The following is an 8,481-nucleotide window of genomic DNA, read 5'->3' as shown; positions in this document are numbered from 1 at the left end:
ATGCATTGGGAGAGTTCCAAAAGGTACGAAAGGTGGCTACCACATAAATTAACAGAAATACCCTTTAAATTAATTTCAACGCCGCGCTTTCATCTCTTCCCAGGAAAATAAATAACAATTATCTCTAATTTTCCATGAAAAGTGAATTATCTGCAATTATCCCAAGTACAACTATAGTCATAATAGTCATATTCTTTATAGAATAGCCTGCTTGGTACTGGTGTGGATATGGCAAGATCACCAAGTTGTTAAAACAAGGTAAAACTGTTACTGCAGTGGTTAATTAAGTGAACAAATTTAAAGACGTACCAGACACCAAGTCATCCTGTTACAAAACAAGGCTCTGCCACAGGTAGCAGCACTTGTCAAGATCTTGCAGCATAGCTATGATACCGTCAAAATGCGAAGATGAATCGATGACTGGATGCACACCATCGGCATGTTGCCACAAAGATGGGAAAAAGTTATAAAAATTAATGGATAATATGTTTGCTAGAATATATTGAAACAAATTTTCCCAATAAAAGAAGACTTAGAAAAAATTTTCTGAACACATGTTAGCACCTAATAGATTTCAGAAATTATTTTTATCATCAGCTGGAATACATTCTGAGACCATCAATGAATGTCCCATTGCGCATATCTCATGTAACGTCAATATGGGTAAATAATAGAAGATAGCGCATATGAGTTTTAACAACTCATGTCCTTTTTCCATTTTAACTCCTTAAGACTTTCCAAATCATGCAATATCTTCAAGGCTTTGATTCGTAAATACATGGTCTTGCTATTAATGATAAGAAAGAACCAGACCAACCCCACGATCTTTTTAAACTTTTTTGCCGATGAAGTAATTATTCATATACATGCACATTTTATTAATTACATTTATTTAATATTGATGTTAGTATATTCATATATTAATTTGTAATTATTTAATAGAACTTTACATTAACATCAATTTTAGTAAAAAAATATATTTTTTATTTATAATTATAATTTATATTTATAATTTACCATAACACGTAGATTTCTAAGAAAATATAATCAAGAAAATATAAAACTTCAGTCAAATAATCAAAAAAACAGAGACAGGTTGATTGTTGCAGCATTTACTGATATTTAGCGTACAAAAGTATCGCAGTTCACGCTTTACGGTAACTATACCTTAGCCATTAATTATTAGAATCAGGAATCATCTATAAATTAAGAAAACATATAAACATCCCTAGTCTGTGGATTTTTGGCACACATATCCTCAGTCAGTCAAGGTGTAAGACCACCAAAGGAATGAAGGTCCCATGAGCTCTAATACAGCCACGAAAGGAATATTGCAGTCGTTCAGATTTAGGAACAGCGAAACTTGTAAAACCATACCATCGAAATTGAGGCGAAAACAGTACAATTGAGAAGATCATCAAATGTATACTGGCGAACACAGACATAGGGTATCGACTACCCATAAATAATTTTACTATTTTACTACTACTGAAAGCTTTCCAGGCAGGACAATAACCATTTACAGCCTGTTCAAAGTGTATTTGTATATTTGTCATCGAAATTTGTAACGTCAAAACGTCGCAATGCTGTCACATCAATTCTGAGCTTTAAGTCACTTTGACTTTGACATACAAGAAACTTCTAATCTAAATAAAATAACTGAACGAAAATGTTATCAAATATAATTTATTTTAACATTACAGTATATCTAAAAACTACAGTTAATTATAATAATAGCCACAATACTTTATAGGTTACAGTTAAAATCTTATAATATAATAATCTTATTATTGTTATAATCACTATTGCTTTCAAGAATTTTGCGTAAGTCTGACAACTGAGTGACTTTGATAGGCTCATTCGTTTACGTGTTAGAACTAATCAGACAGCATTGTATCTGTTTTTAACTAAAATAAAATGAAAAGGAAAATATTTCCTGTTTCTAAAACGAATTTACAAATTGCGGCAGGCAATACATTAAGCATATTGATGACACATATGCAAATAAACCTTTAAATTTTTTTCAAATAGGGAGACTTTGTATAGATTAATATGGCAATTGATATTTTATAAAATCAGATGTCTGGTAATTTTGGCGATGATGTACTGTCTACTGTCTGCACAGATTAAAAATTAAAAATAGATTCAATTTCTAACAAACTTAGTGTTTATTAAATTATTAATTAAATATTAAGCCCTACACATTTTAATAATTAACAAAAATATTGACAATATATGCTTTCATATGTTAAATGTTAGTAGCACTCTAGCCACTTAAGTAATCTATTATAACTCACTCCTTATTAAGAATTCGACCTAATTATATTTTCCACAATAAAACTAAATAATTTTTCCAAGATTTGCAAATGAATGAATATCTTAAAATTCTAGACGTATTCTTGGTTGCCTAATTTAATTATATCGGTCAAACCGTACAATATATTCCTTTATTTTTCCGTATCCGAATACGATACGAAAACCAAATCGGGCGAATTAAATTTTTTCAATAAAAACAGAAGGAACGCCGCTCTCGCCTTCGCCCTTTTGTGAAATATCGATTTTGCAATAAACCAACAATTGGATTTATATTCGCGAAATGCATTTCCTTTCGACGGCAAATCCCTGCAACATATTTTCCGTGTATGCCAAACCAACAACTTTAGTTAAATTTAGAAGAAACGTTAAGATATTCATATGGAAATTCCTGTGCGAATTTCTCCATCTATCTCGGCGAGTTTCCTGGCGGATTCAATTTTCTTTGCTTCCGCGTTGCATAATCAACTGGCAAACGGAAAAAAAAAACAGCCGATCGGAAAATAAATTGATACGGTCGTTACCGTAAATACTCCCTTATAAATACGACAAACATTTTGGGCTATTTAAAATGTTATTTGTTATTGAAATCCGAAAGCACACTGGGGGATTTTATATGTGGCACATTTTATTTGATTAGTTGTTTTTAATTTATGGATTTTGTGGCGCTGCAAGCATATTTTAATTATTTATGAAGTTTAAGAAAGTTTAACGTTTATTTTTGTATACTTTGGAAGTATTTGGGAATATATTAGGCCATTTAACTGTTTTATAATACTGATGACACGGGAATAGAATTATGACTTGAGACAACATAAAAATCGTATGGTGTTAATTATCCGGTTAATCCCGGTCATACTAACAGAGGCCCTGCGAGACATGGAAAATAGCTAGTTGTCGAGTGCTCCGGATAAAGGACGTGCAGATAACACGGGTAAACGAAGAAGTTAGACCTGATCAGAGACCACTTATGAGGCTTTTTTTTCGTTTACTAGGATGATCAGCTAGAACCAAATGGTTTTCGGCTGGTGTCGCTTCAGGTTCGGGATATGTTTGTTTTGCGGGCGTCAGAGGGTAGGTTACGACTGGGACTGCCGTAGATTGTTTACTACCGGGTTTTGTGGACGGGTAGGGATTTTATTAATGTGTTATCGTGTGCTAAGTTTCCTATGGAGAACTTCACACTGAGCATGTTTATGAAACTTTTCACAAACGGGATGCCTGATTCGAGGTGTGTGTTGACGTTCCTCATAAACCATGGGGCTCTGAGTAACGCACGGACTTTTTTGGATTGGCACACTTGGAGCAGATCAAGTTGTCTCTCCGAGATATACCTGTACCACACCTGTGCTCCATTAAGACAGATTGGACGGACTAGGACTTTATACAGAGTCGCTTTCTGTGGGATTGGGAGTTAATAATAGGCTGTGCACGCCATTTCCTTTGCAAATGGCGTACTGGATTTGGGCAGACCATTGAAATATGCGGTCGAACTGGAGACCGAGGTATGAGACTTTCTGGACCCAAGGGATAGGGACTTTGTCGATTTGGAGGCGATAGGCGCGAAACTCCTTCTTGCGGTGGAACAGAATAGCCTGAGTTTTGCTCGGGTTAATCTGAAGCCGCCAGAATTTGTACCACGCTATCGCTTGATTCAATTGTACTTAGATTCTATTGCGTATTGCGTCAGGACAGTAACCGGTTGTGAAGAAAGCGGTTTTACCTGCATAAAATCCTGTGTGGGAAAGTTTGTAGAGCGGGAAATCAGCCATATAAAGGTTGAATAGGACTGGGACTTTTGTGGCTGTAACCATAAGACTCAAGAAGGCACGAAACCGTTGAATAATCCATCGTGTTTAATAATCCCTAACACGCATGTTCCATCGGCATGGGACGGCCCTAGCTGAAAGTGTCTTTCACTGACTAAAAAAGGATACATTAAAAATCATCGGGGTCCGGGAGACTGAACATACGGCGCCGGCGCGCGCGTCCCTATTAGAAATATTTGAATGTTGTCATTATTGCTTGCGCCGTCATGCGTCACTCTATGTATTTTTATAAACAAACTTCTGATAATCGGCATAGTACTAATATTAGTATTATGTATATCACTACATAGTATAAAACAAAGTCGCCTTTTCTGTCCCTATATCCCTATGTGCGCTTAAATCTTTAAAACTACGCAACGGATTTTGATGCGGTTTTTTTCAATAGATAGAGTAATTCAAGAGGAAGGTTTATATGTATAATACATGCATAATATACTAAGGCAACATTGCTAATTTTAGAGGTTTCTAACGTGATGTCGTAAATTAACCTATTTTTTAGGCTTATTTAGCAATTAGCAAAAACGCTGCCTAACCCTACGAGTTAGATCAAATTAATGTACTACAGTATTATACACCATAAAAAGGTCTACAAAAAAGTCCGCGATCGTATATGTTTATCTTTTAGGGATAACCCACATTAACCATTTTTATTGTTTACTTTTTACGTGAGAAAATGGTTTATTTACGAAGCTATTTTAAGCAATACGGCATTAATCCTTATCGAATTAAGTACCTTAAATACAGTGTGCAATTAATATAGATCAATATGGTTCCTTACAGCATGTAAATTAAACAAATATTTTCGGAGATATTACAAATTTAAAATTTGCGTTTAAAAATATGTAATGTAATAAAAATTGTATGAGTTTAGATATTCCAAAGATAGCAGGAAATCTTCATTGTAAGTATAGGGGAAGAGGAATTGTTTTACTCCAAATTTAATGCGTGCAGGCCAAGGGCAGTAATGAATGAACCAAAAATACTGGATCGATTTTAATCATGTTTTCATTGAGTGACATAGGCATATATATTTTATGCCCGTGCAAAGTCGGAGCGGGCCGCTATGTTTTTATATACAACGTTCATATTTTTTCTGTAGTGTATTTAATTTAGTATCAACATTGCACTCGTGCGAAGCCGGGGCTGGTCGCTAGTATATAATAAAAATAACCTTTAAAAAAATGGTAAGAAGATTTACAAATTTACAACAAATTTAATTTACAAAACATTTTAGATGAGGTAAAAAGAAAAATACAGCATAATATTAAATTTTTAATTATGAATAGAAATAAAATAAAATTTATAACAACCTCCTTGTAGATATATTCCTTTATACTTCTCACATTAATTACTAATTAATTACAATACAATAGAAGCTGAAATAGAATATTTTTGAAAATAAACGCAAGGTTAAAATACATTTCATGAAAACTTACCCACTAAAAAACCACCACCATATTTAATGAAATCAAGGACTTAAGTACATAAAAACCCAATAAAGTTAATATTTTCGTTTATTTCTCTTAGGTTTGCTTTTCTCTTCCTTGATATTTTGGCAGATTAATCTTCCTTATCAACAAATCATACAGCTGTAGCAAGTACAATACTTTCCCAATTAGCTACCTTTCCAGGATCAATTGTATGCTATCTTTTCCTGCACTTCTGCAATTCCTATAAACTGGACGATTAATTAAAATTACTTATAATACCTATAATTCACTATTACGTTATCAAAATTCAATTGTAGGATATCATTGCTTCTATATTGAGTCTTATAGCATTCTTAACAAAAAAAACTTATATAGGCAGACACATTAATTTTTTGGTCGTAACTTTTCTTGCCTTATCGTGCCCTGCCTAAAATGCATTCGTAAGATAATAATCACATCAATAATTTTATAGAAAATACTTAAATTCTTGAAACTTTTTAACTTCTTGTTTTCTGAAAAATTCCTTAAGCAATTTTTTTTATTTGTCATCCTGCGGCTTCCAGCTTTTAAAGCTTTACTAATTCTTAAAATATAGATTAGATTGTTTAGTATCTATATTATGAATCAGACAAAGATGCTAACGAAATTCAGTATGTTTGGATAATAAAATCATCAGGTTGAGGACACAGAGAAAGCATATGATTCTTTTTGTCATCAGCTTTAGTTGTGCAGCAAGCTCATGGTAAAATTTTCGCATAAGCATGTCTCTTTCTCTTGCTGCTAAGTATGTCTTATTACAAATATGACTACAACAAAATCAAGGAAGAATTTTTATACCAATTTACTTATTTAGATGAGACGTGGATATTTCAGAATGGTGCATTGGGTCACTCATGGCAGAATGATAATAAATATAGCGTAAAGGCAACAAAAAGCAAAAAGGTAAACGCGGGAATAACTATCCATTAGGTTTTGTTAGTCATAACATATATAAATAATTCATCACAGCAGACATAACTATATGTCATGAAGAACTACTTCATGCTAGAAACAGGAATATAAATGAAATATTTTTAATCCTGGTGCAGAATTAGTTTTTTTTCCATAAGTTCAAGGATGACTACCATAGAGAAATAAACCATAATTTGTTTTTCCAGTGATTTGAAAATATGATTTTAAAGAACTTGGAGAAATCATCAGTTATTATTATGGACAATTCACCATATTATAGTACACTGGTGTGGAAAATCCCAACAAGTGCATCAACAAAAGCTGTAATTAAGGAAATGGCTCGAAGTACATAAAATAAGTTTTGAAGAAACCATGTTAACGAATGAACTATTTCAAATTGTTTTATGTAAATATAAAAGAAATGTTTCATTAGATTTTTTGCAATTTACTTTCTTTAAAAATAAGCCCGAAAAAAGATATACAGTAAATCAGATGCCTGAACCATATGGTGATATAGTATTAGGATTTCCTCCCTATCACTGTATATTCTATTCAATCGGGTTGATAGGGAGGAATTAAAAATTTATTATAATAGACATGCAGATATATTATAATAGACACACATGGATATTACATCAAGTACTATTTGGATATGTAGAAGGAAACATTGTCGACCATAATAATGTTTTGGATGAACTCGATAAGACATACAAAGATAAAAAAAGTGGAATCGTGAACATGTTTTAGACAGATTGGAAATTAACAGTTTAGTGGTTGAATTGGACAGTCACTCGAAAAGTGAAAGTGACTAAAGGAAACTTTCAGGATATGTAATAATGCTGTGCAATGCTGGAAATTTCTGAGACAGAGTAATAAGAGTGGAAATAACTAAAGGTATGCACATAATTAATAGAATATAACTGTAGAAAATGGTATTATAAAGCGTGAAAGATGATGTGTGCACAGATATTATTGTAATTGTTCAGTGTATGAGGGAGAATGAATACTAACTGTTTTCTAGATATAGCAAATGCATTAATTTTATCAAAAATTGTGTACACATGTAGTAGCAGAAGAAATAAAAAATACAATGATATCAAGATGACTTAACAAGTAAACACAACATCGAAGATAACAAGAACTAAACGTAACAACGTAAATATGCTCTCGGATGAAAGTAAAATACATTACTTTGATATATAATTGTTAATTAGATGAATTTGACCTCCAAGAGGATAGCACTATATAAAAACACGAGCTTAGAACTCTACCTCGTGGGTGATGTGGAAAAGATATCAATGTAAATATAATAAAACAACTCTAACCTACAAACTATTATACTTGTATTATTAATTGTAGTTGTTGCCCTTCCATAATATATGCATTAGATGTACTATAATGTTAGAATATAAAATAAATATGTTTGATAACATTTTTGTTCAATTATTTTATTTAGATAAGAATTTTGTTGTATGTCAAAGCCAAATTGAACTAAAACTCAGAGTTGATGCGGCAACATTGCGACGTTTTGACGTCACAAATTTCGATGACGTATAGACAAATAAACTTCGAATAAACTATAAGTCATATCATGACTATCCTTAGATAATTATTTCATTACATCAATTTCATTTCCAATGGTGGTAGTGATTTTGTTATAAATCTTCACGTTACATAGCTTTTTGCGGCATACGCAACTGAGGGAAATCATTTTTTCGACAAATTTAAAAAATGTGTAAAACGTCGCCCAAGACGCTTCATCCGACGCAAGCCGGAGAAACTTTCACATTTCGTTAGGCTGCAGTCAAATTTCGCGAGCCGTAAACTTCGTAAGGCGAGTTGTAAAATTTCAGACAACGTAAACACGTCTTTATTTCTGTATGCATGGCATTAGACGTAATTTTCTTCCACGTGATGCTGTCTTATATTAGAACAAAACGTTGAGCAATACAGCCGGG

Source organism: Rhynchophorus ferrugineus, unplaced genomic scaffold, assembly GCF_030347505.1.
Source record: "Rhynchophorus ferrugineus isolate W39M unplaced genomic scaffold, kcgeb_rfMv2 rfM2, whole genome shotgun sequence".
NCBI lineage: Eukaryota > Metazoa > Arthropoda > Insecta > Coleoptera > Curculionidae > Rhynchophorus > Rhynchophorus ferrugineus.
This window is presented reverse-complemented; position numbering follows the sequence as displayed.